The sequence below is a fragment of the Capricornis sumatraensis genome, chromosome 4, assembly GCF_032405125.1.
Source record: "Capricornis sumatraensis isolate serow.1 chromosome 4, serow.2, whole genome shotgun sequence".
NCBI classification, from domain to species: Eukaryota; Metazoa; Chordata; class Mammalia; order Artiodactyla; family Bovidae; genus Capricornis; species Capricornis sumatraensis.
This window is the reverse complement of record NC_091072.1, coordinates 152,217,891-152,229,352: the sequence shown is the minus strand read 5'-3', so window position 1 is coordinate 152,229,352 and position 11,462 is coordinate 152,217,891.

The window sequence follows — 11,462 nt, the reverse complement described above, 5'->3', positions numbered from 1 at the left end:
GTAAGAAGACTCTCACCCAACTATGCTGGCACCCTGATCTTAAACTTCGAGCCTTCAGAACTATGAAAAATAAACTTATGTTGTTTATAAGCTTAAAAAAAAAAAAAGCTTCCTGGGTAGGGACACATTTTTTCAAGGCCTGCTATATCTGCTTTTGCCTCGCAAGATAATAAAGCTATCCTTTTCTACTTCACCCAAAACTCTGCTTCTGAGATTCAATTCCCCACTGGGATACAGAGAAGCTGAGCTTTCAGCATCACTCCCTGGGACCATACCAAGAGAAAAAACAAAGGAAGCTGGAAAAGGGTCACAGATCTCATATCAAAAGACCTAGGGTCTGATACATAAGGGAAAATGTTTATAATAGAGAACTTTTCAGCCTGGAAATGTAAAATCTTAAACGTGATTAAAGTTACTAAAATCAGAAAAAGCATGAATAAGATGATCTTAATACTAGTATTTTAGAATACTGGTATTAAGTCTGCCCAGGTAAGCTTGAAAAAAGCCAACAAGGACTTCCCTGGTGGCTCAGTGGTAAAGAATCCGCCTGCCAACGCAGGAGATACAGATTCGATCCCTGGTCTGGAATGACCCACACACACCAAGGAACAACTAAGCCCGTGTGCCACAACTACTGAGACTGTGCTCTGGAGCCCAGGAGCTGCAACTACCGAGCCCTGGAGCCCATACTCTGCAATAAGAGAAGCCACCGCAATGAGAAGTGTGTGCATCACAGCTAAAGAGTAGCCCCTGCTCTCCACAGCTAGAGAAAGAGCTCCCGAGGCCAGGAAGATCCAGCACAGCCCATAATAAAGTACATAAATAAATAAAAATGTTTTTAAAAAGCAGACAACCTTATACTACAGCACCTCAGAAACAACACCAGTGTGTCTGCAGAGCAAATTTGACTTACAGAAGGCAAAGAGAACTGGGGCCTCAGGCTCAATGAGAGGTCTGCTGAGGACGACAGAGCTACATAAAGACTAGATTGTTCAAAGACTTCAAAGTTTGTCTGTATCCTTCTCTAGGTGATTTTGTTTTGACAAACCAAAGCACTTTACTCTGGAGCAGTCCTTGCCCTGCTGAAACACGTGAGAAAGAGCCTTATCATTTTCCCCCCAAGATTTACCTCCCATTCTGTCATTATGGTCCCGCCCCCAGATCACCTCTGCCAGTTCCTGATGCCTCCCAAAGATGAAACAAACCCCACCATTTCTTCAGAATGCTCACACCTTCTCAGTCAGTGAAGACATTGTCACCACCCCCAACCTGAAGGACTGGCTTCACCCATATCTCTTACCTAAAGGTCACCATTAACTGTCCCAAAGCAGATTTTTCAGATCTCTGTTGCCAAATGTCCTTCAGTTCCTAATCTTTGTATATTGTCTTCTAAGTGGCCGTGCAAAAACCAAGGGGAATTCAATCAAATTCTGCATCCTCCAGTGTCAGCTGCATCTCTACAATGTGGGTTCCCTCCATCCTGAAGGTGTCCCACTTCTCCATAGGAGGGTGGAGTACTTCCTCTCAGCAACACCCAGGAAAGAGTCCCTTCCACCCCCACTCCCCATCCTAGTCACTGGTGACCCAACACTGCCCAGCAGCACAGCTAGTCGGATGTGGTCATCTGTACAATGACCAGATGCTGCTGACAGAGAGGTGGGTCACTGGGTAACACTCATAATCCAGGTGCGGTCACTCCATGACGAGGAAATGGCGCAGCTGAAATGGTGACAATGGGCTTGTTCTGAGGACAGCCTCAGCCTGCATTGTGATCTGCAGGTCAATAGCCAATGAGAACTGAGGAGGTCCCCAAAGTGAACAGCAAGTGAAGGTGCAGCTTTCAAATTCTGAAGCATAAAGAAAATACTCTAGACCTCATAGTGAATTTAACTTAGTGATCCCAATTGGGTTTTGGTTTTTTCTTTTGGGGTGGGGGCCGAGGTTTGTTTCCTTCTCCAATAAAGAAAAGAGAAATTATTTCATTTATTATTTTTTAATCAAAGCAATTGCTATTTTTAAGAGAAAAAAAGGCAAATTATTCTACTAGTGACAATCAAAATTAGCAGTGTTCTTCGAAAGAACTTTTCAAAGTCTACATCTTTTCCAAAAAGAAAAACTACAAAAGGAAATTTACAGCTTCATTATTACAAAATACCTAAAACCAACCTAAACTTTTCTTTTCTCTTCCAATATCTCTAAGCTTTTGAAAGATAAACATCAGAACTAAGGGGGAAAAAAATCTGGACAAAGTGGGAAATGGACCATAAAAAAGAGAAACCAGGAAAAAAAGAGCAAGAAATGTCAAACCATCCCTTGTGTTTGTCTCATATATGTTGTAGAAAAGAGAAAATTTATTTATACCCTCTTAAGTTCTATGGTGGGCCTAAGGAGTAAACAGAGATAAGACATTCACAAGAGAAAAACTTACAAATTTAATATTTTTACATGTACAAAGGAGTTTTCAGAAAGAAAATGAAGACATGAGAAAGTCGTAGAGTCAAAAGCTTATATCCCTTTTTACATAACAAAATATTGTGGTGATGCCACAAGACAAAGGGGCTTTGGTGAGGGGCGGTAAATTGGGGTGACCCAACAGTGCCCTGCAGCACAGCTAGTTGGATGTTGTTATCTGTACAAATTGGGGGACAATACCTAGGAAATATGCTGCAGGAACTCATGAAAGATCAGGCTCACTCTGGTGGGGTTCTCAGTACAGGTCCATTTTGGTTTAGGTCAGCTCCCAGTCTAAGGAGATTCTTCAGAGTCATCACGTTGTATACTGTAAACTTATACAAAGTTTAATGTCAATATCTCTCAAGAAAACTGGGAGACAGAAAAATAAAAGAATGTTCTCCTCCTGTTGTAAGGAGGTACCTTTTTCATGGGAACTGTTAGGACCTAAATGGGGAGGGTTGGGACTTCCCTGGCTGTCCAGCAGTTAGGATTCCTCACTCCCAATGCAGGAGGCATGAGTTCTATCCCTGGTTGGGGAACTAAGATCCCACATGCCAAGCTGTGTGGCCAAAGAAATTTTAAAAGTAAATTTTTTTAAGAAGAAGAAGAAAAGAAAGGGGAAGGGAGCATAAAGAGCCCTCCCTGTATCCTGTATCCCAATTGTCCTCAGCTCGCAATAATAAATACACCAAAGAGGCATACTTTGGAGTTATGTATTCAGGGCCTCTTCAGTGCAGAACCAACAGTCAAAAGCAGGCAGCTAATCGGACTTTGAAGCATTGGGATTCAATGCTGTTAACTGCTTTGAAACTAATTTACAGTAGAATTAGAGAGAAATACATCAATATCTGTATTCTGGCTTGTTGTTCAGTCGCTGAGTCGTGTCCAACTCTTTGTGACCCTGTGGACTGAAGCACACCAGGCTTCTGAGTTCTTCACTGTCTCCCAGAGTTTGCTCAACAAACTCATGTCCATTGAGTTGATGATGCTGTCCAACCATCTCATCCTCTGTCGTCCCCTTCTCCTTTTGCCTTCTTCTCCTTTTCTAGAATCAGAGTCTTTTCCAGTGAGTCAGCATCAGGTGGCCAAAGTATTGGAGCTTCAGCTTCAGCATCAATTGTTATTCTGGCTTAATTGTAATTAAATTGATCTCAAATACCTACACTGATTAAAAAAAAAATCACATTCATCTTAGATTTTCAAGTTTCCAAGGAATCCATTTCAAATGCCCAGAAAAACATCACAACACCCTAAACTCTCATTTGTGCCACATGGTGGTCATGTTTAAAACTGAGGATAGACAGCAGTATAAACATTCTGGTAATCGTGTAAATTACATTAGCAACTTCTCAAGCACAGGTTAGGTAACATGGCTCTGGGGAAGCAGCATCATTACCAGTGAGCTGCTGACTCACTGCTCAGCTGTGGCCCGTGTGTTAGCTCTTGCTAAGCTTTATATTATCACCAATGAAAAGAAGATGCTTGCTACTACATTTTTTTTAATGGACAGAAAGAAAACACACAGCTTTGTGGATGTGCTTGACACTGGGGAGAGGTAGAAGATAGGTCTGAGAACTAAGAAGGCTTCACTTTAATCAGTAATATTTCTTTTCTTCTACGTGAAAAAAGCTAAAGCAGATGACAAAAGTGTTTAACATTTATTAATCCTGGGTGCTGTTGTCTATTAGCATCTTTTCAGAATATCTTTCATAGTTCGTTAAAATAGGCTTTTAAAATAAAATGTTAAGATAGGGAAAGATTAAAGCCAAGAGGAGAAGAGAGTGGCAGAGGATGAGATGGTTAGGTAGCATCACCGACTCAATGTACCTGAACTTGAGCAAACTGGGGGAGATAGTGGAGGATGGGGGAGCCTGGCTTGCTGCAGTCCATGGGGTCCCAAAGAGTTGGACATGACTTAGCAACTGAACAGTGACACAATAGGCTTTATTGAAATATATTTTACATACAATAACATGCACCAATTTTTTGTGTACAAAAGGATTCCCCCATCAAGTTAATGAACATACCAAAACCTCATGTATTTACTTTTCTTTTTTTGGTGAGAACTTTAAGCTCTACTCTCTGATTAAATTTCGATTATACAATTTAGGGACTTTGCTGGTTGAACCAGTGGTTAAGATTCTGCCTTTCCAATGCAGGGGATATTGGAAGGAGAACTGAGATCCCACATGCCACAGAGTGTGACCAAAATAAAATAAAATAGTGTACTCAGATTTGGTAATGTCGATGAAAACTTAATCAGTCGATCTAAGAAAAACATTGGAAAATTTATTCCAGACGAATTTGAAGAGCATCTGAGAAAGCTCTGAGAACTGTCCCTCCCACTAGAAGTCAAGACATAACTTATTTAAGACGTTTTTGAGACAGAGGGCTGTACATTAAATGACATACTATTGAGAGTTTACCTATACCAGATTGAAGTGCCGTCGTGGTGGCTCATGAGACCCTTTACCAGAGCAAGAAGGAATGTTATCTTTTAAGGAGTTATCTATTGGTACAGGGAGAATGTTGCTGTTTATGGCTGAGCAGTTATTTCTGCTTATAGGGGAGGTTCAGGTGATGCCTGAAACAGACACATGATGCACAATGAGGAGAGGTGAGGTCAAGGGGCAGATCATTTTATGTTTAAATTTTTTCTTATCTTGTCATAAATATGAGTTTTATTTTTATCGTAACTTAAAACTTCAGTCTTGCAAAATTAAATTACGGGAATTCATTGAAAAGCTGTCTCCCAGGCTATCATTCTCACTGGAACACTGAATAAATGCTACTGTACTCACAGCTCACATTTTGCACTTGTTTCCAGTCCACAGTTAGAACCATCTCGTTATAGTTTTAATTTGCCTTTTCCTGATGACAAATGACATTGAAACTTTATTGCGTACTTACTGGCCATTCTTTTCTTTCCCAATGTGTCCATTCAAATTAAAATCTTTTGCCTGTTTAAAAAAAATAGATTGTCTTCCTCCTTATTATTGAATTATAACAGTTCTTTGCTTACGAGTCCTTTGCTAAAATAAAAAGCAAGCAGAAATTTTTTTCTTAAAGTTCTAGGGTTAAGTCCGAAATGCAGTACTTGGATGCAATCTCAAAAATGACACAATGATCTCTGTTCGTCTCCAAGGCAAACCATTCAATATCACAGTTATCCAAATCTATGCCCCAACCAGTAACGCTGAAGAAGCTGAAGTTGAATGGTTTCATGAAGTCCTACAAGATCTTTTCGAAATAACACCCCAAAAAGATGTCCTTTTCATTACAGGGGACTGGAATGCAAAAGTAGGAAGTCAAGAAACACCTGGAGTAACAGGCAAATTTGGCCTTGGAATGCAGAATGAAGCAGGGCAAAGACTAATAGAATTTTGCCAAGAGAACGCACTGGTCATAGCAAACACCCTCTTCCAACAACACAAGAGAAGACTCTACACAGGACATCACCAGATGGTCAACACTGAAATCAGATGATTATATTCTTTACAGCCAAAGATGGAGAAGCTCTATACAGTCAACAAAAACAAGACCAGGAGCTGACTGTGGCTCAGATCATGAACTCCTTATTGCCAAATTCAGACTTAAATTGAAGAAAGTAGGGAAAACCACTAGACCATTCAGGTATGACCTAAATCAAATCCCTTATGATTATACAGTGGAAGTGAGAAATAGATTTAAGGGTCTAGATCTGATATATAGAGTGCCTGATGAACTATGGAATGAGGTTCGTGACATTGTACAGGAGACAGGGATCAAGACCATCCCCATGGAAAAGAAATGCAAAAAAGCAAAATGGCTGTCTGGGGAGGCCTTACAAATAGCTGTGAAAAGAAGGGAGGCGAAAAGCAAAGGAGAAAAGGAAAGATATAAGCATCTGAATGCAGAGTTTCAAAGAATAGCAAGAAGAGATAAGAAAGCCTTCTTCAGCGATCAATGCAAAGAAATAGAGGAAAACAACAGAATGGGAAAGACTAGAGATCTCTTCAAGAAAATTAGAGATACCAAGGGAATATTTTATGCAAATATGGGCTCGATAAAGGACAGAAATGGTCTGGACCTAACAGAAGCAGAAGATATTAAGAAGAGGTGGCAAGAATACATGGAAGAACTGTACAAAAAAGATCTTCACGACCCAGATAATCACAATGGTGTGATCACTCACCTAGAGCCAGACATCTTGGAATGTGAAGTCAAGTGGGCCTTAGAAAGCATCACTACAAACAAAGCTAGTGGAGGTGATGGAATTCCAGTTGAGCTGTTTCAAATCCTGAAAGATGATGCTGTGAAAGTCCTGCACTCAATATGCCAGCAAATTTGGAAAACTCAGCAGTGGCCACAGGACTGGAAAAGGTCAGTTTTCATTCCAATTCCAAAGAAAGGCAATGCCAAAGCATGCTCAAACTACTGCACAATTGCACTCATCTCACATGCTAGTAAAGTAATGCTCAAAATTCTCCAAGCCAGGCTTCAGCAATACGTGAACCGAGAACTCCCTGATGTTCAAGCTGGTTTTAGAAAAGGCAGAGGAACCAGAGATCAAATTGCCAACATCCGCTGGATCATGGAAAAAGCAAGAGAGTTCCAGAAAAACATCTATTTCTGCTTTATTGACTATGCCAAAGCCTTTGACTGTGTGGATCACAATCAACCGTGGAAAATTCTGAGAGAGATGGGAATACCAGACCACCTGACCTGCCTCTTGAGAAATCTGTATGCAGGTCAGGAAGCAACAGTTAGAACTGGACATGGAACAACAGACTGATTCCAAATAGGAAAAGGAGTACGTCAAGGCTGTATATTGTCACCCTGCTTATTTAACTTCTATGCAGAGTACATCATGAGAAATGCTGGACTGGAAGAAACACAAGCTGGAATCAAGATTGCCGGGAGAAATATCAATAACCTCAGATATGCAGATGACACCACCCTTATGGCAGAAAGTGAAGAGGAGCTAAAAAGCCTCTTAATGAAAGTGAAAGAGGAGAGTGAAAAAGTTGACTTAAAGCTCAACATTCAGAAAACAAAAGATCATGGCATCTGGTCCCATCACTTCATGGGAAATAGATGGGGAAACAGTAGAAACAGTGTCAGACTTTATTTTTGGGGGTTCCAAAATCACTGCAGATGGTGATTACAGCCATGAAATTAAAAGACACTTACACCTTGGAAGAAAAATTATGACCAACTTAGATAGTATATTCAAAAGCAGAGAGATTACTTTACCGAATATGGTCCGTCTAGTCAAGGCTATGGTTTTTCCTGTGGTCATGTATGGATGTGAGAGTTGGACTGTGAAGAAGGCTGAGTGCCGAAGAATGGATGCTTTTGAACTGTGGTGTTGGAGAAGACTCTTGAGGGTCCCTTGGACTGCAAGGAGATCCAACCAGTCCATTCTGAAGGAGATCAACCCTGGGATTTCTTTGGAAGGAATAATGCTAAAGCTGAAGCTCCAGTACTTTGGCCACCTCATGAGAAGAGTTGACTCATTGGAAAAGACTCTGATGCTGGAAGGGATTGGGGGCAGGAGGAGAAGGGGACGACAGAGGATGAGATGGCTGGATGGCATCACGGACTCGATGGACGTGAGTCTGAGTGAACTCCGGGAGATGGTGATGGACAGGGAGGCCTGGCGTGCTGCGATTCATGGGGTCGCAAAGAGTCGGACACAACTGAGCTGAACTGAACTGAACTGAGGTTTATATAATATTTCAGTTACAAAGGGCTGTTTACATGTAGTCTCTCATTTGCTGTGAGAATGCAAATTAAAACAAAAAATTTTAATAACCATAAACACATAGTAACAATGTTTTGTGTTAGAAGGTACAGAAACAAAACAAAACAAAACAGGAAATGGAGGTGAAAATCAATAAAGAAAAAATCAGTTTCATAAGTAATTTAGAAGCAGACATTGGTTTAAAGTCTGTTTTTTCTTAAGGAAAAATTCAAGACAGCATCTGTTCTGCTTAGCAGCTCCTTAAGCAATCATCCCCCACGCAGAAAGCTGTGAACCAAAAAAAAAAGAGCATTTGTTGCACTAAACTTTAAAATCTGTAATACAAAGTAGTTCATGTGCTATATGCGTAATATGTGCTAAGTCACTTCAGTTATGTCCAACTCTTTTGACTCCATAGACTGTAGCCTGCCGGGCTTCTCTGTCCATTTGATTTCCTTAGGCAAGAATGGAGTGGGTTGCCATGCCCTCCTACAGGGGATCTTCCCTACCCACACCTCTTACGTCTCCTGCCTTGGCAGGCAGGTTCTTTACCACTACAGCCATAAAGAACTTTACTAACCTTCAAATGTCTTGACTTTAAATGCTTGACTGTGTAGATCACAACAAACTGTGGAGAATTCTTCAAGAAATGGGAATACCAGACCACCTGACCTGCCTCCAGAGAAATCTGTATGCAGTTCAAGAACCAACAGTTAGAACTGGACATGGAAAAACAGACTGGCTCCAAATTGGGAAAGGAGTACATCAAGGCTGTATATTGTCACCCTGCTTATTTAGCTTATATGCAGAGTACATCATGCTAAATGCTGGGCTGGATGAAGCGCAAGCTGGAATCAAGATTACCAAAAGAAATACCAATAACCTCAGATATGCAGATGACACCACCCTCACGGCAATAAGTGAAGAAGAATTAAAGAGCCTCTTGATGAAAGTGAAAGAGGAGAGTGAAAAAGCTGGCTTAAAACTCAACATTCAAAAGTCTAAGATCATGGCATCTGGCCCCATCACTTCATGGCAAATAGATGGAGAAACAATGGAAACAGTGAGAGACTTTGTTTTCTTGGACTCCAAAGTCACTGCAGATGGTGACTGCAGCCATGAAGTTACAAGATGCTTACTCCTTAGAAGAAAAGCTATGACCAACCTAGACAGCATAGTAAAAAGTAGAGACATTACTTTGCTGGCAAAGGTCTATCTAGTCAAATTTATGGTTTTTCCAGTAGTCACATATGGATATGAGAGCTAGACTATAAAGAAAGCTGAGTGCTAAAGAACTGATGCTTTTGAACTGTGGTGTTGGAGAAGACTCTTGAGAGTCCCTTGGACTGCAAGGAGATCCAACCACTCAATCCTAAAAGAAATCATTCCTGAATATTCATTGGAAGAACTGATGCTGAAGCTGATGCTCCAATACTTTGGCCACTTGATGCGAAGAACTGACTCACTGGAAAAGACTGATGATGGGAAAGATTGAAGGCGGCAGGAGAAGGGGATGACAGAGGATGAGATGGTTGGATGGCATCATTGACTTGATGGACGTGAGTCTGAACAAGCTCCAGGAGTTGGTGATGGACAGGGAGGCCTGGTGTACTGCAGTCCATAGGTTTGCAAAGAGTCGGACACAGCCGAGCGGCTGAACTGAAGAGAAATGTCTTGATGTACAGCTAAAATCAGAACTTATACCCAGCAGCTTATCAGGGTCATTTGATAAGAATTCTCTCATCAGCTTACAAGGATGAACCCTGGGACCGGGGCTTACACTTTGGTAAAGTGACGACTTGCAGAAATAAGTTCCAAGAACTGGCATTTACTGAAGAGGAAACAGGACTGACCTGGAACTGAATTCCAATGCCTGTGACCTGAGAGTCACTGAGGATGGAACTGTGTGGTTGGGGCTGTTCTCAGAGCTTGTTTCACTAGCTCTTGTCCCTTTTCTGTTGCTTTAGGTTAAAAGTCAAAGTAAACTGGGAGGAGTAGGGGGATGTGGCAGAGAGACAAGATTCCTGCAGGATAAGTCCGCAGGCCCTGCAACGTCTCAGCCTCTCCCCTCCAACTTCCTCTGTTGAGTGATTTTATCAGCCCTGCCTGTGGGGCCTCTGACAGGCCCAAACGAGAAGGGAAGAGAAGAGGAAAGGGTGAAAGAAAAGGGTGAGGGCACCAGGAAGGCTGGAGGTGGCACAAGTGACCAGCTCAGCTCAGCACTCACTGATACAGAGTCACTGCTTCTTCTTCCCAAACAAATGGGGGAGAGTCAGAGCTTTTCAATCTTTTGTGCACAAAATTAACACCTGGAGGGCGTGTTAAGAATGTGGATTGCCGGGTGGGATAAATTAGGTGGTTGGGATTAACATAAACACACTACTGTATATAAAACAGATAATAAACAAAGACCTGCTGTACAGGACAGGGGACACTAGTCAATGTGCTATAATAATCTAACTGGGAAAAGAATTTGAAAAAAAATGAATATATATATATATATATATATATATATACACACGCACAAAATTGAATCACTTTATTGTACACCTAAAACTAACACAACATTGCAAATCAGCTATACTCCAATATAACACAAAAACTTAATTTAACCGTATGTAAAACAGATAGCCAGCAGGAATTTGAGGTATGACTCAGGGAACTCAAAGAGGGGCTCTGTATCAAACTAGCGGGGTGGGATACAGAGGGAAATGGGAGGGGGGCTCAAGAGGGAGGGGACATATGTATACCTATAGTGGATTCATGTTGGTGTTTGACAGAAAACAACAAAATTCTGTAAAGAAATTATCCTTCAAAACTAAAAATAAATTTAATTTTTTAAAATTTATTTTAAATAAAAAATCTTTGCCTATACAAGATCTTAAATGAATTTTTAATTAAAAAAAACAAAGACTCTCAGGTGAAAAATGGCTTACATACCTCTAGAAATTATAGAAACAAAAATATTAGCCATATAGAAAAATATCTGCAATATGACCATTGCTGATTTCTGTAAATGTACTTAGTCTTAATAAGGAAATTAGAAAACAGAAAGTGAAATAAAAACTCAAAGTTTGGGGGGCTTTTTTTTCCAGGCATACGTTTATTTTATTAAATCAGGTGTCAACCAACTTTCTCTAAAGGGCCATAGAATAAATACTTTAGGTCTTGTTGACCATACAGTTTCAGTTCCAACTATTTGACTACTATTGTGGTACAAAAGTGCCCACAAACAACATGAAAACAAAAGAGCATGTTTATGTTCAATATAGTTCTTTTTTTT